General features: G+C 23.9%; 1 protein-coding gene across 1 annotated transcript in view; it reads left to right on the top strand.

Annotated features, from left to right (window-relative positions):
• Nucleotides 1–23,356, top strand: part of LOC136974849 (glutamate receptor ionotropic, kainate 2-like) — a 60,580-nt gene that overhangs the window by 15,265 nt on the left and 21,959 nt on the right. Inside the window, exon 2 of the mRNA XM_067269829.1 lies at nucleotides 6,169–6,323. The gene's annotated coding sequence lies outside the window, so the exon portion shown is untranslated. The remainder of the gene's footprint in view (nucleotides 1–6,168; nucleotides 6,324–23,356) is intronic.

Raw genomic sequence — 23,356 nt, forward strand, 5'->3', positions numbered from 1 at the left:
TATTATCATAATTAAAATGTACTTATGAAAATTTTAGTTAAATTAAATTGTAAATGAAATATCGATAACAAAGATTAATTTTTTTTTAAGTACAAGTTCTTATTTACGTAATTTACTTTACGTAATGGTATACATATTTCTTTACATAGTTTAAATATCGTTATTGAAAAAATAGCCTATGTGAATTGATATTTTTCTTCGTAAAATGTCAATTAAATTTCGTTTAGATTTTTCTTGTCAATCTTTGTTGCATGTTAGAAAAATGATTCTTATAAATATCATGTTAAGTTTTTCTCACAAAACTGTTAACTGGAAAAATACTTTGTGAAAATAAACAAAATTTAAAATATAAAAACTAAAATTTTATGCTTTGTTGTTATTTAAAATATTAATATGAAACGTAAATTATAATTTTAAATAGTAAACATTACTTTTTAAAATTTTAAACATTTTGCAATTACTTTTGCATTACTTTTTAAAATTTTAAACATTGTTTTATGCATTTTCTAAATTTGTAAGTGAAGTTTTTTAATTATATTTTCTGCACAGAAGTAAAATATAAACTTGCTTTGTCAACTTCTTTAATAAAAAAGCATGTTTATTTACGAAAATATTAAAAAACGACAATATAAACTCCAGACAGATTTTTTTTTTACTTGTAGGAAAAGAAAGAGCTTGAAAGGAAGATTTTTCTAAACATTACTTACAGATATTTTTTCATTGCCATATTGAGTTAAGATATTCAAAATTTATATTGATGATAATCTTGAAATAAAAAATAATAATTTTTCCTTCTAGAATAATTTATATAAAATTATTTAAAAATCATCAACGGGTTTAATAAGATCATTTCAGAAGAATAATCTAAATTTATTACTTCACTATTTTCAATATTTAAAAACATAAACTACTCATTTGCTCTTAAATAAATAAATATATAACAAATTGTGTAATCACTATGTGTAAATTCTAATTATTGATTAATTTAATTCGCAAACTATCCAATTATAAACAATTGAGATACAAACAATTATGTATAAATGATTTAAATTTGAATTATAACAATCTTATTGTAAAATATTGGAATATAATCGCTTTTATATGTTTCCTTGTTGACCATTATTCCCAAAATTTAATAATAACAATAATTCGTATTTTGCTTAATAAATATATTTCAGGAAAATAAAAATGAACATTTATTTCTTATTAATTTAACTACAAGATATATAAATACTTAAAAAAGATATTTAAAATTTTTAATTTTGTAGACTTTTATTTTCAGTTTTATAAAATTTATTTCATGTGGAAAGAGGAGGGAAAAAATTGATAAAAATCGGAAATTTGTTGATTTCATCCCTACTAACGCAATTCTATTGATTTAATTTTCTTTATCTACTTTTAGTTATAGTAAATCGCATATAATAGAACTTATATATATATATAAAACAACATATCAACAATATACATATCGAATACTTTTCTATTTTACATAGGAAATTTTAAAATTGCTACAAGAAAATGTGTATATTTGAATTTGTGTGTATTAATTCTGTGTTTTTTTTTTGAAAAATAACTGCTTATACTTAATTAATTTTCGACTATAATAATTTTATATAATTTCTATGTAATTAAAATATTTGTTACAGACAAATTTGTTTGATATAAAAAAGAAAATTAAGTATTTTTTTTAGTGTTTAAAAAATAGGGATGCGAAATTCTTTTTCTATAAATTATTATTTAGTGTGAAAATTCTTTCAATGTTCACATTGCTGTCTTCGTTAAAACGTAATTTTACATCTCGAGTTATTTTAAGGTTAAACTATTAAATTTTAATATAACAAGTAAAATGTTTACAAAGAAATAGCACTTTCGAGTATTTTCTCAACGAAAATGTCGTAAATCTTTAAAAGAAATATTCTTTTCCACAACTAAAAAATCGATATGGTGGAGAAAAAGCAGTTGCATTTTAGCTATTTTTGTGTACATTTTTATTTTTATATTTTTTTCTAAAAAATCTATAGTCAACGTTTAGTGTCACGGCATCGACCCTAAGTATTGAGGTAAGGGTTTTTTACCAATAAGACTTAATTAAGTAGAGATATGTGAGTGCTAGCTGTTGGCAGTAGTCCCAGTCATACATGATATGCTGTCACCAACCTTATTGCTCGCTTCAACGGAACTAAACTTAACTTCGAGAATATACGTAATCTCTAAATTTGGCGGCCGTTTGGATCTTTGTTGCTTTATCGTACTTTTCATCAAAAACAGTATATATTTTTTTATTTCCAAATGACCTGGAAACATTTAGTAAAGGAAAAAAATAAATAGTCAATTTATCTGATTTTCGCTGATGTTTTGAAAAGTTAATCCCGTATTATTTTAAGTTGAAAAGAAGAATGTGTTGAATTTCTAGCTTTTAAGTCTCCATTTCAAAAAAATCTAATTTTAGAAACATTATTCGCCTTATGCATCAATAATCTGGAAAAAAGAATGATAAAAAGAATCATATTTTTATAGTGATTACAGAAAGAAGGGTTCATATCTTGTCAGCATACTGCTTTAACGTTGTTAGGGAAGACGTGAGAATAGAGCCAATCTGTCCAAACCGCAATAATCATGTCACACACATTTCTCTTTAACACGCAATACAGTATTTATAGATCAGTGGAAAAAATTGATGTATTCTTACTTATAATATATTTATGTACAATCTCATTTCTCATTATTTTCTAGAAATGAGCTTTTTAATTGTATATTTTTGTTAAAAAGTTGCGAATTAATTAAAACGAATAAAATAATATTTAATGAAATTGTATACTAAAAAGTTTTTCTAATTATTTTCGAACTTAAGTAAATATTCGTTATAATAAACACATTTCTCAAAAAAAATATTGTAAAAAAATTATTTAATAAATATATAAAAATGGTATTGTAATTAAAATATATTTTAAAATATATTTATATTATATCTATACCTTATTTTATGTACAATTAACTTATAAGAAAGAAAAATAAATTTATTAAATCGCGATGGTTTTATTCTTATTTCTTCTTACATCTTTTATGTAAGTTTAAATAGTTTATATTAATAAGTAGAATCTGTAATTGGTTAAATATATATTCAAAATATTCTAAACAATTTGCCTCATTCTAAGTAAATTTAAATTTTTATTTATTAATGAATAAAAATTTGTATCTTCTCTTGACTAAAATTTAAATTTTAAGTAGTTTTATTTTTATTACTTGTTCTTTTTCCAATATTGTTAAATAAAAATATAAAATTAATTATAATATCATTCAATAATTATATTTAAATGAACAAACTCGAAGTTTATTTAATTTTATTAATAATTGATTAAAATATAATGCTTTTGAAAAACTGGAAAAATATAACAATTGCATTTTTTTTCTATAGAAAGTATTGAATATTAAAATATTAAATTATATAAAGGTATATAAATTAATATTATTTTAATTAATATAATTGTTTTTTGTTTAATCGTTAAATTAATTAAATGAAAGTACATTGAAAAATTAATATATAAATAATTCATATTTAATTTATCCAATATATTTTACTATATATAGTAATCTATGCATGATTAAAGTATTATATTATATTTAATTATACAAATTATCAATGAATCTAATAATTAATTTTAAATGTTTTTTTTATATTTAGTATATAACAGATTGAGAATAATTTTCAAAAATAAAGCAGATAATGAAACATTATTAACATATGCACTATAAAGATAAAGCTGATAATCTATTAAAACCTATATATATATTATATTAAAATTCAATCGAAGCAATTATTTTGATAAATTAATTTTCATTATAGATATTAATAAATATATTAGTTAAAATTGTCCACAAGTAACTCATTAATGAGTATTGATATTTATTTATTTTATGTCGATTCATAGGCTGGTAATTTAAATGTAATTAAAATAAGATAGTAGTTTGTTTGTAAATCACTAGAGAAAGTTTCTTGAAACATACTTGAATTAAATCAGGAAGAAACAAAATAGTAAAGATTTGTCCCTTGACTATATGAGTGACTGTTATAACAAGAGACAAAGTAGTATCTTGTCCCTTGGCATTTGATTCTTTGTTACGTAAACAGCGAAGGACAAGACTTGCAAATAATAATTTTTTTTTTTTTTTCCTTTATTCGCTTACCTGTCGGTCATCTCAAATAGAAATATTAGAAATATCCAATAAAGATGACTCGGTTTTCATTTATTTGTTTATGCCCTAGCCTCTTGGGTCATAGTGCATCAGCTAATTTTGTACGATATCCCGCCCAAGGGCGACGTAGTAATACATCCAATCATCTACCAGAAGGTACTATACTGAAAATCCATGATTTGTCATCACAGTATCTTGGAATGATTATAAGAGAAAATATATTGCTGGAGGCTACTATATCCAGATAATAAAACTGCGGTTCGTTCTAGAATCCGCAGATAAAAGTAATTGGCTTTATTCGCTTATCATTTATAAAAGAAAAAAAACAGTTCTCTAGCTTTGGATATTATTTAGAGTTAGTTTATATAATACTTTTATTAGACATTATTATAAAAAATTTAAATACCTATTATCTTTGATCTTCGATTTCAAATATTAATAGGAAAAGTATATTAAAATTATATAATAGAAATATTACACAAGATTTTAGACTTGTAATAAATAAATAAATTTTTTTTATTTTATTAAAAATTTCTACCAAATTAAATCAGTTCAATTGTTTTTATGGTGAAATAAAGATATAATTCAACTAATAACAATTATGTTTTTGAAGGTCATTCACTTTATACTATATTCAAAACATTTTTTTTTTAAATTAAAAAGTTTATATGTTTTAAATTTAATATTATCTCTAATAAGATTAAAGTTTCATAAAAGTTATTTAATATTTTTACGTTATTATCCAAAATTTTGTAATACAAATAGGATTCAATAAACTTTACTTTTTCAGTAATGTGCAACGCTTCAGTAATGTCTTTTAAGTATTCTCAAAATAACAGTCCCATTAAATTCTTACAATTACAAATTATCCATGCCCGAAGCGGTATATGAAGCCGTGATCTAGAAAATTAGAAATATCTTAAAGCATGCTGCTGCCATGCAAAAAACATTTTAAACGTGTATTTTTAATCTCAGAAATTCTATAAAAATTTTAACTCTATAATAATACAATCTTGTTTACTCTTATTAATCTAAGAAGTATATCAGTTGTAAATATCAAAATCATTTCTAAAATTAAATTCAAAGTATGTTCATTTTGTTATTACAATATGTAAATATACTTACTAGTTAGACAAAATTGTAAACTTCTATACATTAAATTACCCTTTTATTATAACTACTTAGTATATAAAAATTGATTTGTAATATAATTTCTTAAATAATATTTTAAAACAAATAAGATTGTTGTATTTTTATATTTTATTTTATTCATATTGAGAAAATATTAACTGTAGCAAAATTTATTTAATAACTTGCACACGCAAGTATATTTTATTTGTTTTGTTGTATTGGTATATATGCTGGATAGGAAATAGATTGCCAGAAGAAAGGACATCATTACTGCAATGAGTTTATTTATCATCTTAGAATATTTATATAATAAATTTGTATCATTATCAAAATATACATGTTTTATAAAGCTCTAAGTATTTCTGGTATAATAGCTATAACACACAAGAAAAATAATGTTTTATAATTATATAAAATAAATAAATCATACATATAACTTAATAACAGAAAAAGTACTGTACATGAAGACTTGATAAAATATTTCCTAAGTACTGAGTAAGTACTGAGGAAAATCAAAATTTCAGATCAATTCAAGATATCAGAAAATTTGGCAAAATATTTTATATAAATTATACTGTACTAATTATTTAATCGTATCAAATATATTAAAAAATAAAGAATGTTTAATGCGTGTTTTAAAATTATGAAATAAAATATAATATTTATTAATAAAAATATTAATATGAGATATTTAAAAAATGTTAAAAATGTTCTTTATCTCTCTAGAAACGTTCTTATTTGTATATTTTTAAATTTAAAAATAGTTTTTTCTATCTTACTAAGTTTACTCAACTACTTTGGAAAAGTTTCTTTATGGTTTATATTAATGAGTATAATTTTTAGGTGGAATATTCGATATCTATGACGACGAACAAGAATTGGCTTTCCGATATGCCATCGATCGCATCAATACCGATAACAGTATTCTTCCAAAATCAAGACTTTCACCTCAGATCAGGAGATAAGCCAGCATGATAGTTTCCATGCTTCTAAAATAGGTAGGTGGTTGATGGTGTAGCCAATACCCTTCGTGTCGGATTAACAAATAATTTATTGACTATTCTTCTCTGCAGGAGTCTTTTCCTGTCAATAGGAACATGCCATCTCCTTTCTGAGATTTATTACCGCGAATCCGTTTAGACAAGATCAGTTATATCATTCCTTTATCCCTATTTACAGATATATATAGAAATTCCTTTGCGGTCACATTTTTCTGAATTCAATACTTTACATTATTTTTAATTAAATTAAAACAAAATTAATCTTAAATTATTTACATTAATTTCTTAATTTTATTTCATTCAAAAAAATAAAAAATAAAAATAAAAAAGGCATGTTTTATGATGCATTTTTATGGTAATTTATTTTTAATTTCTTCTTATATTGAAAATGTTTACATATAAATTTTATACATTTAAAAATATTCCAAAACTACTAAATAATATCAAAAATTATTTTTTAAAATTTTTACATAACATAAAAGAAAAATTACATTAAATGCTTATTTTTTTTTAATACAATCATTACGATTGGTTAGAAATTAAATCTACTTAAAGTAATAAAAATCATTATTACGATTTCTTTATTAAGAAAATTTCATTTAAATTATAAGAAAATTTAATATCAAAACAATTATTTGGACCATCTGTACATTAGTTAATAGGAAGTTGCTTTAAATAGCTTTAAACCAAAATTAATTTAATATGCAATAGAAATGAGGATTATCTGGCTAACTTGTTCCCATTAAAGTTAATCCTAGAATTTGTCTGAAGTAACCATGTTTAATACGATAAATTACTTTATCTTAAGGCGAATTGCTAACACTCTATAAACTATATAAATTAGAATTATATGATATATTGTATTATCTTTATCTAAGTTTATTTTTCTTGCTATTAACACGCACAGTACTTAAAAATTATTATAATATATTTAAAAATGAAAAAAAACGAGATAACAATGAAATATTTATAAATTTATAAATAAATATTGATAATGGAAATAATATATTTTAGCACAATTCAACAATGAAAATTAGCTCATCAAATTCAGTATTTTGATGATAATGTTTTATATATTTATAACTTATTTTTAGAATATTTTATTTTAAACTAATTTAATTATTATTAAACTAATTTAATTATTATTTTTTACGCGTATCGATTTAATGTTTCTATTCTGATAATTCATTTTTGAAACTTTGTTAAAATCAATGTTGTCAGTAATAACCAACATGTAACAGTTTCGATGAAAGATAGGAATGGTTTACAGTAACGTCTTTGAATCATAATTTAATAATACTCGATAATGGAATCTTCTTTCTATTGAAGTAAACACGATAAAATGATATTAAGGATAAATTCGTGATAGTGATATAAAGAAAGCAACATTTAAAAAAAATCGATTTGGTATTATTTTAAACTCTTTGTATAAAAATAAACGCTAATATTTTACATACAAATAATAATAATTTGTAGATTTGAATGTAGATATTTTAGTAGAAAATAGTTTAGCTAAAAAAATAATCTATAAATTACATAAATATTTGTTTTGAAAGATTATGTATACTAATAATGATAATATTTTACAAAAATAAAAAAAAGCTTTCACTACATAAAACATGATATAAGAGCTAGGAAAAATATTGATAAATGCATCATAGTAATATATACTTACAAATGATTTATATACTAAATTAACCCAAGATGTTTTTGGCTCGGATTATATTTACTTGTTGGATTCTTTGGACGGAGTTGAGTAATTTACCAACAAACCACTTCACACGATTGAAAACACGCTCCAACGTTTTCAGGTAGACGTGTAGTTTCCACTTACCGAAACATTATTTACGCTAGAAAAAAAACGTTTTTCGTTCACCACATGAGGTTTTTGGTTGTACTTTCGGTTGATTTCTTGTCGACAAAGAAAAAAAAATAGTCTGTCTGCGATGCAGTTTTTTATGATACCAATGCAAACTTAGAAACGTGACCTCAGAAGACAACTCAGCAACTCTTCCTCCAGGAAGAGGGAATCGTTTTGTAATTTGATATATGAACTAATGCTATTCTGACCATCGAAACTAAAAGTTATTACGCGTTTATTTTTAATATTCTTTTTATTTTCAACTCTCTTCTTTTATTTATCGCTTGGTTTATCATTTCTATGCATTATTTGAATGGTCAGAAATGAATAATTTTTTTTATTCATAATAAAAAACTGAAATCGTACATATAAATATAAAATAATATCTTACAGAATTTTTATATACATTTTATTTGATTATTTCGTTTACTATTTTTCTGAATTCGATCTTACATTTATTTCTGAGAATATAAATATCATATTGATAGTTTCTACTATTGGGAGTTTATTATTAAAAATACGTATGCATATGAATTATAGATTATATTAATATGCTTATATTCATATGTATTTTAAATTTAAATTTTTAAGTCTATGAAGAATGCACGGTTTTAAAGTAATTTGTATAATAATAAAATAATGACATTAAACCATTTATTATCTTCGTAAGCAGTAAAGACCGATATAACAAATGAAAAACTTTAAAAACCAGCAAAAGTCATGAACAATTGTATTTTCACTGACCAAGAAACATTCCTTTCACTATTTTTTTTCCTTTTTGTTTTTATCAAACCTCTAAAAACTGGAATTCTTCTTACTCAGTATAAGGTTTAGTTTTATTTTTTGGCTTCAATTAAAACCAACCATGTCTAATTTTTTGCTTTGTTAGTATTTTCCATTCTTCAATACTGTACTGTACAATATACAATACGTAATTGTGTTAGTACTGATTATATCTACATATTATAATATTGTAAATAAACTTTATAAAAGTATTTTTAATAACTTAATATAATATATATATTAATAAATTAATATCAGCTCTTACTAAATAATATTTTGTATGTAGGTGTATGTATATATGTATATGAAATTAATATTATTAATGTTTTACTAGCATAAATTAATGTTTCAGTCATTGAATAAGATGTTTTAATAGATTTATTATGTGATATGTCAAAATGTTACTTGTAATAATATAATACAATTGTGTTTCCATTGTCATGCCAACTACTGCTGTTATGTAATCTAATAATGCAAATATGAAATTTGATAAATTCTTACATTTCCTATCATGAGACTTAGATTTATGGCATAATTTAATTCGCATTGATTCCTATTTTTTAATAAAATGTGTTTTTTAAAGATTAAAGTACTTGTAATTAGAAATCAAATAGAACCGAGTCCAAAGAATATTTATTTTAAATTAAAAATGATTACAAAACATTCTTTTTGTGTTTAAAAACCAAATCAAATTCGAGTTTTGCATGTTTTGCAAACATTCCAACTGGTTAATTAGGTAGGATTTAAAAAAACCATTTAGCTGTCTAAACAAATGAAGTGTAGTATAAAAAGCATTGATTGAATTTGTTCAAGTGAGGATGTCATGAAAATGTTTTGCGACGTTTTTAGCTGCGTATTCGCAATGATGGAAGAAAACAGGCAATTCTTTTCTCCTTTAGGACAATTGAAGTGAACGAAAGATTGTGTTTCCAGTCTGTGAACTTAGTTCTAGAACACGCAAAGCATCAGTAATTGGCCTTAATGAACGCTGTGCTGTCACGAAGAAAATCAAATCATTGACGGTCACAACCCAAGCTGTTTGCTTTGCTCACTTCGAATTTTCTTCCAGACCTTTACTTACAATAATAAACATGCTCCTATAACTCAAATTACGTCTAATTGCTTTTTATAGCTAACCAAACCAAAAAGTTATTGTTAATTAAACGCCTTACAACAAAATCGTTTACTTAATTAATTAATCACATTAATTTTAAACACGACTTTTATCTTTAAAAATTAAACTAATAAATACATCGTTTTAATTTTTAATGTAATTTATATTTTTTTAAAATAGTGTTATCAATTTTGTGTTTACATTATATATGCATGCCAAACATCATACAATAAAGCTAAAATGTAGAAATATACATTAAAAAATATACTTTATAAAAACGTAAACATATAAAATATTTAACTTTTGCCAGAAAATAAATAAAAGATTAAAAAACCATACTACTTTTAACTAAGCATTTGCTTAGTATAGTTGACAAACTGGACTAAGTATATTGCTATTATGTATATAAATCTTATGAAATATTTAAAACATAATAGAAAAATGCTTAAAATGAGCAAAATTGTTAAAATAATTATTACTTTTTTAATCGGTTCTCCTACACGATGTGTCGTATCGTGTCACAAGACAGGCTACGCGATGCGATGAAATTCTTGATGGTAGGCGAAAATCGATTTATCTTCTCACAAGAAGATAATTTATCTGCCCACAAAAGTAATGACATCTGTATTATATTTATAAAGAAGTAACGTAGATAAAATGTTAATATTGTAAGATAAAAATTCTAAGTATAACACTGGCTGAATAAAAAGCATAAAAATCATTTAATATTAAAAAAAACAGTAAATTCTATTTATTATTTTTACAATTACTATAATAATGAATTTATTATTTTGAATAATAAACATTTAGTTATTTAATATTTTTCTTTTAAAAAAACAAAGAATTGTTTATGTATAGGTCTCCCACATATATACATATATCAATATTTTATAAAATTTCGTTTTCTGCAGCCCCACATGTTCTCTGCTTATATAAAATTGAAATATTCTTCTATATCGTCTTTAAAAATTTCTTGAAAATAATATTTGCATATTTACATTTTTGCATGACAGCCAACTCTTTCTCCCATATAAACTTAAATATAAAAAAGCGCAATATATTCTTTCTAAATTTCAAATTTTTATTAGTTCTCAATTGTTGTTTTAAAATGTAAAACAATTTTGTAGTTAATTGTGTGTATTTTATTTAAAATTCATTTGAAAAAAGTAATTTTAAACTATATACTAAATTAAGTTTAATATTGACTAAGAATATTCGTTAAAATGGAGTAAAAATTAAAAAAAGGAATATTTTCGGTGCTCTTTTATATATAACTAAGTATATGAATTATATAAACGTACTGTACAGTTGACTGCTTATGAATAGGTTGTCAGATATGCCAGAAACACAAAAGCTTTACTAAAAGTGAAATAAAGATTGTTATGCTGCGACCTTTTGCTTGAAATGAATTAATCTTGTTTATCTGTATATAATTCTATAAAGATGATAAAAGTTGATAACATATTTATTTTAAAGAATACTTAATTAATTCACTTTATATGTATGTTTATATCTCATACTGTACTCAAGGAATTGATTGCTTTAAAACATTAAAGATTTGTGTTCCTATCTCGTATTGTACTGTACAAATCCAACTAAAGATTTTTTTAAATATAATTTTTGAAGACTTTTTAGGGAATTATTTGATGTTTCAAATCAAGATTAATATAATAACAAAGAAAAAAATAAAGTAAGAAATAAAAGGATCAGACTAATTTACATTCTATTTCATCTTTGTAAAGAAAAAAATATATTTTATCGAGCGAACTGCCATTAAAATCTTTTCTTTTGGTGATTTTTGCATCTCTAATAGTTTCTTGTTTCTATTATATAAATATTTCGTATATTTTATACGCTACCTCTTTTACATAGATCAAATTCCATCGAATTTTTCTCTATAAAAAGAATTTGACATTCAAATTGTAAATTGTCAAAGGATCAAATTTTAGAACTAGAAAAGAAATTCTTTAGATTCATCTTTACATTTTAATTATTCAGCAAGACTACAATTTATATATCACTTTTTTGAATTAAAAAACTAAATTTCAAATGTTAATAAAATATTTTTATTAAATTCAATTTGATTCAGATATATTTATAATTAAATTGCATTCGAAAATATTAAATAAAATAATAAATTTTAAACCAGATATAAACTTGCAATCTTATTCAATTTACTTATAAGCATTAACCAAAGAAGAAAGTTTATCCGGTAATACAAAAAGTTATATGACTTGTATGTTTTTCTAGTTGACTAAAGATTCTTTTTTGAAGATCGTCCATAAATTCTGCTCCGATGATCAACTTAATCTTCAACATATTCAAAACTACTCATTTGAATATATCTCAATAGCTTTATTATAGCATTTCTACTTCAAAGTTTACCGCTTGCTATTACTGAAAAATTACAATATCAAATACATTTTCCCCCTTTCATACCACTTTTAAAAGTTCGTGTTTGTAAAAAAACTCTTCAACTTTATGATATTAAAGATTAAATAATCATTTCTACCATGTGTAATTAAATTCATATTTTAATTTTTAACTTTTGAAGAATATAAATTAAAATAGTTAGCTTCAACAATTCCCAAGCTTAAATTAATTAACATACATTTTAAATGATTATTTTAAAGTTTGTTTATCTGTATTAATTGTAATTTATCTTTTAATATTTATATAATTAAATTTATGGAATTTATTTGTAAGCAAAAATAAACAAATTTTAATGTACTTTTTAATAATAATAAAATATTAATTACTTTTACAATAATTTGTAATTTTAAACATAATATAACATAAATAATTAATATGTTAATTTAATTACTTCACTAGAAATTTTACGTTTCACTGCATTTAAGTGACACAAAGAAGAATTTTGATGTATTTTTTATTTCCTATTAAAATTCAATTTTTTTTATTCAAATCTATAATAAGAAAAAAATGATACGAATTTATAAACTGACCTCTTTAGCATAAAATTCAAAGAATTATCTTTAAAGAAAATAAGAAATTTCATACATGAAGATATCGTTATTGGAAGGAATTCAAATATCAAATGTATAAAAAAATTGTTTAAATAATGTATATTTGTATCACTTTCTCCCACTTTTAACTTTTTTCGTCACTTGTATAAAATCGTTCAAAAGCAACGTTATAGTTTTAAATCCAGAGATTACCAGTCTAAAGCTTAAGTTTATATATTTGTTAATTAATTGTGCTTAGTATAAAATTGTATAAGATTTTCTTTCTATTAAATTTCGAACAATTTTTGAATTGCCTAATATTTTATCAAGATTAATTAATATGCGATAGAAAAATTCATCAATTAACTTCTAAACTAAATAAGACTATTAAAAAATAGCAAAAAAGTTCACATTCTTCAGATAAATCAATAAATTCATAATGAACATAATTTATTAATGCCAATTATTATAGCTGAAATAATTACAGTAAAGGAAATTTAATAGAATTTTTGGAAATTTAATAACATGTGAATCTTTTTGAGAAGAGTATGACGTTATTTTTCTCACCCTTCTCTTAAATTGGATGCGAAGAGAGAGAGAAGAGAGCGGTGTTCCACAATTTTCTTCATATCTAGTTGCCAATTTTTCATTTTCTGAACTTCGGGGGAAAATATTTCATAAATGACTTTTTATTCTTGGTTAAAGTAATAAATTATAAATTTTCGTTTTTCGACACGCATAATATTAAATGACAGCAGCTGTTAAAATATTTTTTTAAATAAAAATTGAAATGTCGATTCAATACTTCTCATTTCTAATATGAATTTGTATAAAAACTTTCTAGTTCAGTAGACTGTTACGTACTACCATCTAATTTTTTTCTTAAGAAAAAAGGAAAATTATATATACTTATCGTCAATAAATTAAAATCATTTATTATTAAATAAAAAGTGCAACTTTTGGAATAGAAAATTAAAGAAAAATGCTTTTCTGACGAAAAATTGACATTATTTTCTATGAATTTTATATTCTTGTATAGTAAAAAAACAATAGAAAAATTTTGAAAGCACTCCAGTATGCTTGGTTGGATGAATGTCTCGGAACATGACCCACATAAAAATCCAACATTTTTATAAGTTACCAGACGTTGGAAATTCATTGTTTATGGGCTTGCGGTCAAAGGAACAAAACTTTCATTTCTTTTAATTTAATAGCGTTATTCGATATTAAAATATCTTTATTTGATTATATTTAATATTTCTTTTTCCTATATTTATGTTCTATATGGTAAAAAATTACCTTTACATTTTAATACTAAAAAGTAAATTTTTTATGTATTAATAATATCAAAGACGATGTTTAAATTACGTACAGAGATACAGGAATTTAACTGATTTCCTTTTTTCTTTTTTTCATTCTTTCCTTTGGTTAGGCAAATAAATGAGACTTTTGAATTTTAAACATTAAGTACAGTATAAACAGACAGAAAGAAATACTAAGGGCCGAAGTTTACTCTTTTGAATTTCAAAACAAATTTGAAGCAGTTTTGAAATTCAAAATTGTTTCTAGAAATAAACATACATTTCAATAGGGAAATGCAAAAATACTTTTGTCTATATTAAAATAAAACAACAAAAAATTAAATATATCCTTCTCAAGGAAAAAAAAGTACATATTGGAAAATATATTTAATAAATTTATAAAATTTCATACAGACTTCATCTATCAGAAAATAAGTTAAGGACTATTTCCTTGAAATACACGAAGTAAAACAAAAGAATTATCTAGTATTTAAGGCTGCATTCCTGTTGACTAAATACTGTATATCAATGCTTAAATTATACATTTGTAAAATTGTAACAATTAAATAAGCTTTAGTTAGAGAATACATTTTATTATATGTACAATATATATTTTTTAATTTGAAAGTTTGTTTACAATTAAGATTTTATATTCCTTTTATTTTATTTTAGTTTACTATTGAAAGAAGATTATAAATAACCTTAAATCAATACAATCGCGATGTGATTACACTGATTTCCCTAGAAATTTGTATTGATGAATTTTATGCTTGTACCCTTGGCAACTAGTGAAATATAAGCGTTATATATCACTTACTCTAGACAATTTGAGCAATCATAGGTGTGACGATTAACTTGCTACATTTGTTGACACTTACGCTAATGGAGACAGTGATGATGAACAACAATTAAGAAGATAATCAACGAAACAGTCACTCTTGAGGGAATACAGCCTAATCTAGTGTAATTCTATCATTTATTCACAAATGAGTTGTAAATAAACTACATTATCCTTTCGGAAATAACAATTTTGGCCTATATATTTTATATGGGATGCATAGTTAATATTTCACATTCTCTCAATGAAATTTTCCGAACATAACTCAAACACGCATCCAACTAATTTATACAATTAAATCCTTTCGCATAACATTTGCTAGTTATTCGAGTTTAGTTAATGAATTAAAGTTAACGCTTAAATGTGTATACATCTGAGATTTTACAAAATTAAATTTAAGTATAAGAATAAAATATGTTAATTTTACACGAAAAATTGTGTTGTTTTACAGCTGGATTGTAAAAATTTTATATAATTAACTAAGTTTTAATAGTTAATGTAGTATCAAGTTACCGTAAAACAAAAAGAAAGCAAGCTTCATTAACTCTTTACAAAATAACTTATTATATTTAACATCATTATTATTAACATACTAGAGTTGAAATATTAATAACTTGAGCTAAGGAGAATTTAAATACCGCTCTTAATTTCTTTAATTGAAATTTATTCGTTAATATCACGTTACCCTTTAAATTAATTTGAAAATAATTTGTGCAACTATAACTATTTTGTTTTATAAGACATGATTAGTTATTCTATTTTATAATATTTTTAAATTTGGTTTAATCTTGAATAAGAACTAATCACTTCTCACGCAATTAAATTTATTATTAGTAAGAGTACAACCTTATTTTGGAAGCATTTAGCGATTTAACGTCAAGGATCATGTTGTGTTTTATATGTAAGTGAAAAAAAGTGTTTAAAATTACTCAGTTGTCATGACTCTGTTATAGGTGATCGTTAGTTTTTGTCTTTTTTGCTTTTATGATTGGGAAAACGATGCCAAAGAAGAATTCCAATTTCTTTTTCTTTCTCTCTTGGGTCTTTGATCTTGGTGTTTTTATCACATGCATCCTATTTGCAATCATTAGTAGAAGACTAGCAGATTTTATCTTCCTGAAATGTCGCCATTGTGTCTCACATCTTGGTAACATCTGGGAGTGTTCCTGATTTTTTTATATATTCTTAAGGTATAAAACAAAGGACCAGAAAACTGAATTATTAAATGTAACAGAATTTTATAATAAATTCGAAAACAACAAATTTTTCATTATATTCACATTACTTATTGTCGTCTTGTTACAAAGTAATGAATAATTTTTTAGTTGAAATTCAGTATTCGGAATGAAAGTGAAAACTAGAAGTTATTAAAATTGATTTTGAGCATAAATTTTGTTGTTTCTTTGTATCAAAATCCATAACAACAAAGATATATTCATTTATCTACGATATTATTGTCTATTGAGATACTGAACATGATTTAATATATTTATATCTAAATCGAAATAATTTAATTTATTGAAAAAATGCATTATTTTATTGAATTGCTTGACTTTCTTTTTTATACGCAAAGTCAGATACTTTTCAATTTTATGCATTCAGAATATATTAGAAATTAATAATAATAATAGAAAAATAAGATAAAAATATAATTACATGCATATAATATGTCCTATTCTTTTAAAGTCCACCGTATCTGTACAAAAATACAAAACATAATAAATATTAAATTCGAAAATATTTGCTTTGAGCCATATAATAAAGCTAAATAATGTTTTTCTCTTGTTCTAATTTCAAAACATAATCGTTACACAAGTTTGGAACTGCTTTTTTGGCATCTGTTATACGACTTTGTTATGAAAAAGTGATAAATTGTATCTAAGAATCATTAATTTTTAATAATTATTATTTACAATTTAATCGAATGTTTTAAATGCTATTAAAATTAGAGTTTATAAAATGAATTTCCATATCACATGTAGTAATTATCTGAAATATTTACATTTTCTAATTGTTTTTTTTAATGAAGAAAGTTTTTAGCAATTCAATATACAAAATTTCAACTTTTAACGCTCTGCGAGTACATTAATTATCATTAAGGTTTACAACGTTCTTCATAAAATACTTAATACACATTGTAACACCCTTGAAATAACACTATTAATTATATTGCATTAGAGGAAGTTTGTTACAGAGAAAGGAAATGAATCATTCATAAATCCATTAAGGCACTTCATCATTATTTATTTTTGCATACTTTTATAACGATGCCAATGGATAAATTGATTTTCTTGTTTTATCATGTTTTTATTAATAGTTTATTTATAGTATTTAAACCCATATCCTCGTTATCTTCTTAATTACAGTAACGATTGTTCCATAGAATTAGATTAACGATTTTTTTATGTTCTTAATTAAAGATGCTTTACCAGATATGACTCGTTTTATATTTTTCTTGACGATGTAAATCTGTCTTTTTTTATTTTCTAAAAATAATCTACGAAATTCTATTATAAAAACAAATTGCAAATTATAAGTTTTGTTAATCGTTCAGAGTTATGATTCCGCTTGATAAAGTTTATTGCTTTAATTTTTTAAAAGAATTTCGAAATTAATTATTGATTTTTTGTTTTAAATATGTTTTAGTAATTAATTTTAAATGTAGTTTTAATGGCGCAAGTAAATTTACCAAACAAACATTGAGAAATTCGAGTATATTTCGTATAATAGAAAAATAATTGAACAAAATATAAGAAAGAAAAGGGTATACATGATATAAGAAAATTCAAGAGCTTACAAATAAAATTACTCTAGTGTCTGGTATATCTCAGTAACGATCCTGATAGTAGATATCAGAAGTTCATTATCAGTAGTTTTCTTTTTCTATTAGAAAAGGTAGATAGAATACAATAGAGGTCTTACAGGTTCTGAACTTACTTAATGCTTATAAAACACTAAATGGACTCAAAAGCTATATTGGAGATTTGATTTCGTCTCTAGGGCAGAATGAAAACGTTTTATGTGGATTTGTTACCTGAAATTTATTATTTTTCACACCGTAGGATAGTGATAGTAAATTAACTTTTATTTTATTTCGAATGCGGACTTAATGGAAATTCGATCTCTGTTGAATAAGACTACACTATTCAATAATACATTTAGGCTATATGTTACCTTAGCAATACATCTATATAATATTATAATGTTTATATAACAATGATACAACGCTTAATAATATATTTATAAGTTTATTTTATAGCAAACTGTTAGAATTATACGATTCTTAATTGCATGACATTATATAATTATATTGGAAGTGCATTATAATTTTATATGGTAATTTTTATATTATTTATTGTGACATCATCACAATGCTGGACTGCAATTTTTGACACAATATTCTCAATTGTTTTAGCGGTGGTGTTGCCCCTATACATCATACTTTTCCTGTTAGCAACAGAGTCGTGTTGGTTATCTAACTGCGTTCAGAGGAAAATTTTGAATGAAAGTAACGCGACTTACGGTCCAAGCCGAAAATTTATATAAAGTTAATCTGGGTCTTCTACCATAATGCTTTACATATCTTATCTTCATTTTTATCTACCTTACATCTTACTCGAGAGTAAGGAAGGGCGGTCAGACAGACACAGACGGACGACAGTCAGAATTTATAGGTCTACAACATTTTTAAAATTGCAGCTCAATAATTTTTCTATAAACGCTATATTTACGAGAACATACCTCCCACGTAGTTTATACAATCTGTTGCCTAAATTTAAACACTTTATTCTCACATAAAAGCAATTAATGTAGCATTTTTACAAGATTTTTTTATTTAAACAAGTCTCATATCAAGTCTTTCAGACGTTAAGGTTAGCATATTTGATCACATGTGGGCCATCACAACCTGTCTAAGGCGGATCACTTTTCAAAAATTAATGGTAGATCAGTATTAATTAGTAGTCGTCGACCGTCCTCTATTCCGGGAGGAGGTGAATGACTGACTACTTTTGGTCGAATTACTTCAACCCCCTTCCGCAACAGTTCCTGTCTATCGGACCAGCGGATGGTGGCATTCGAGTAATAAAATTCTAATACAAGGATACCAGCCAGCACAAAATATGTTTTAATGGGTTTCGAGGGTGCCGAGGTTTTGATTGGTTGGCAGATTACCGTTTGATATTTGGCTGCGAATGGTGCAGTTTCTTACAGATAACCTTAGGAAAAAATATATATGAAAAAATTTAAGTTATCACGTTTTACAATTGGTATCTACTTGACCAAGGAAATTGTGCCATTTTGTATTATCCTAGTATCGTGATAAACATGACAATGGTAGGCTAAAATAACCGAACTCTTTATATGGTTTTCATTTTAATATTTGTTATATCATAGTATTTTATTTTTATAACTACAAAGGTTGTCTTGCGTACGGGTTTATCACACAGAGTGACCGATCTAACAAAGTTTTAAAATTACTTATTCCTCTACTGCACACACTTTAAAGAATTTTTTACTATCAGGAAAAGTATGATGTACAGACCACCATTAAAAGAATTGAGAACATTGTGACGATATCAAAATAAATAATCTTTCGCTAGAATTAACTCGGTTTATTTGGTTACGGCAATGCGAACGATCTGCCGAGAAAGATGCATCCCGGGAAGACTTTTGAGAAGCTGGACCCTATTTAGGTGACTAACGTGAAGAAGACCCGGAAAACTCTACGTGGCCATGCTCGAACCCACGACTAACTACCATTGTTCGGTGGTTTTATTCACTCAGCTATTGGAGGACACTTACTAGAATTAAGAAAAAATGTTAGATAAGTCATTTGGTGTGATAAAACCTTACGTAAGATAACATTTGTAAGTATAAATCATACTATAATATAATATAATAGGACGGTTAGAAGTACGAAATAATCTAATAATCTTAATATTTGATATGGTTTTTTTGCCTGAGCAACGCCAGGCTCATCTGCTACTATTTTATATATTATTAATTGGACTGAATTGTTATATGAAGCTATATAAATTCATTAATATTGAAAATTGCAGTTTTTCAATTAAAAAATTATAGAAATATCTTTTTTTATTTTTAATTTGTTTAAATTTTGTTGACATGATTTAATTTGTAGTTTCTATATTTAAGGACTAATTTGGTAAATATATATTAATTATTTATTGAATAAAATATGTAATAAATATAAATGTTTTAAAATCGGAGAAGATGCATTTACGTAAATAAGATAAGCAAATTTATACGAAGTTTAATTGAAAAATAAAGATTAGAAGTTTCTTATAATAATAATTGCCATAATTAAAACAATGTTTTAACTTTTACCCCTTTACCGAAGATCTATCCCTACATATTTAGATGCTAAAAATAATATTATTTAATAATAATGCTACTTTTGTATTTAAAGAATGAATAACTGTTTTCTATTAATTTTCTAATATTTAACAAACATTTCCTAACATTAAAATAACTATAAGAAAGTATTCATATTAATAAAATTAAAACGAATTAAATGAAGAGAACGTCTTCAACTGATATATTTTCTACAGTTGTTAAGTAATTCTTATGTATTCTATAAATTGCCATTGCATTTACAAAAGGGATTAGAAACAATTTTGCACTTTCAAAGATGATAATTAAATTTTCGTACCTCTTAGCTACTGAATAATTACATAAAGAAGGCCGAACTCACTTTTAATCTGTCGTCGATTCTTAGAAACTAAATATATTCGTCAAACCTTTCAATTCGTTAATCCACTTGGTATTATTCTAATAAATGTTTTCGAAAAGATCTTTCCATCGAAAAGAAACATATTTCTATACAATAAGAGAAGAAAAACAAGAAGAGCCTAAATCGTCCTTAGAATTTAAATTTCTTTAAAATTATATTTGTAAGAAGTGAAAGTTTCGAATAAGATTTTCATTAAAAAATAATTTAAATTTAATTACTAATTATTTTATACAGTTAATTTTACAACAATACGTAAGATAATATTTTTGAATTTGTAATATAAACGGCAATGTTACTTTTATAAGCTTAAAATCTTTAGCGAAAATCCAATTAAAAATAATTGCAACAGTTAATTCTATACGGTTTAATAGAAAATTAAATAAAAAAAATTCTTTTATTTCTTTTGTTTCGTTAGTAGCAAAGAGGAAAAGGCCCTGAGAAGTTTTTTACCATGCAAATGTAAACATTTTCTACTTTCCTTTGATGGTATTTGCTATTTTTTATTCCCTTTTCTTAAGAAAATGTTCAAACGTTGTTTCTCTTGTTTCTTATAAATCTTGAAAAAAAATATTATATTAGAATATTTATTTTAAAAATTATACAGAAGCAATGTATTTACTGAGAGAGGGAAATATATATATATATATATATATATTTACCACAAGTTTCGCTCTGCACACATACTCCGATACACTTGATTAGGTGAAATGATAGGGAAGGCCACATCCGATCCATCACCGTATCACTATTGTTGGTGACAGAAGGAAAAAGTGTTTTATCGTCTTTACCTATTTCTAAATAACACTCGATCTATAAAGACGTTCAATCAACGACTACTTTCTTGCCTTCAGAGCATTGTAACTTCTGTGCATCTCTGCGACCTGAAGCAGACCAATCAATGAGATTGTTCCTACAAAGATTTGGAACATCGCAATCCAACCCCAGTCGATTTCTAATATCCTACTGAAAAAAAAATACACTTTTCCATTTTCTGCATTGATTTTAAAATATAAATTTGTTTTCTGAACTTGTTTCGATTTGAAATTTATTTTTAATTTGTTTACTTCAAACAGAAGATTGCATTTCGCGACTCAATTAATTTCTTATATGCTAAAAATATTGTAAAAATCATAACAATAAAAAATAAATAAATAAAATTAATTATAAAATAAAAATTTAATATATTTTTTGTTTTATTAAAAAATAAATATTAAAGTTAAATAGCAATTTTTGATTTTTAAATCATGCGGGATTTAAAGAAAGGTGTTTTATTATATCTGTACATGCTTTATAGGAACTATAAACAATGTAGTGGACTTGCATCTCTTGAGACGTTAAAGTTTTTATTTACTTTAATCGCTTAGAAACATATTTTACTTTGCTTTAATATTTTAAAAGTCAAACATTTTGAAAAAGAAAATATTATAATGTTATACTTGACTGATTATTTTAAAACCCATTACATTTAAAATTAACACAGCCTTATAGTAAATAGAGATATTTTTATAACTTAAAATTCTTTTTAAAATAAAATATATAGACTTACAAAATACATTCTTATACGATTACACTAAAATGTTCAGAATCTGGTTTATAAACCATTTCTGTAAAATACAACAATTTTAATATACGATAGAACCCCGATTATCCGAGTTAATGCAGCCGATTCAATGTCAAATAACCGAAATCTCGGATAAAACGGATGGCCACGGTCATTTTCGATTAGAAATTATGAATATAAAAGATTTATGTGGTATATTTCTTTTAAACCTTAGTGAATTTAATCATATAGATAATGCGTACAATAGTTTAAGTATAAAAATATGTATTTTGTACTTACATTTTAGTACGAATAATTTACACACATTGAAGTTAAATGATAAAAGGTAACAGAAACAAACTATTTGTAATACATGTTGTCGTTTTAAATCTTTTATGAATATATTTATAAGAAAACTATCGTACTCAATTACAGGTTTGCCTAGGATAATGCAGAACCTCGATTAATCGGTGTTTTAATGTATTTTTAAACTTTTTTAAGGCAAAGTCTGCGTTAATATAATAAAAAAAATTAAATATTAATCGCTTCATCATAATTTAAACCTACATAGATCCATACTATAATATTGATTTACCCAGAAATAGCTAATAAATAAAATAATATAATAAATTTTTAAATAGGTCTATATTTTCTACTTTTTAACTGATATAATCTTTTTACATGGAAATCCAAAAGAATAAAAAATTCAATATATTAAAAAATAAGTTTAATAAAATTTATAAAAAGAAAGTAAGTTTAAAAAAAAGAAAGAATTTTAAAAGGAAAAATTTAAAAGAAATGTATAAAATAATAATTTTTGATTTTAATCAGTTTTGTAAATCTTGTTTTTTAATATATAAGAAAAGGTTTATAAGCTA

Source organism: Centruroides vittatus, unplaced genomic scaffold (genome assembly GCF_030686945.1).
Source record: "Centruroides vittatus isolate TY-2023 unplaced genomic scaffold, ASM3068694v2 contig_357, whole genome shotgun sequence".
Taxonomy (NCBI): domain Eukaryota; kingdom Metazoa; phylum Arthropoda; class Arachnida; order Scorpiones; family Buthidae; genus Centruroides; species Centruroides vittatus.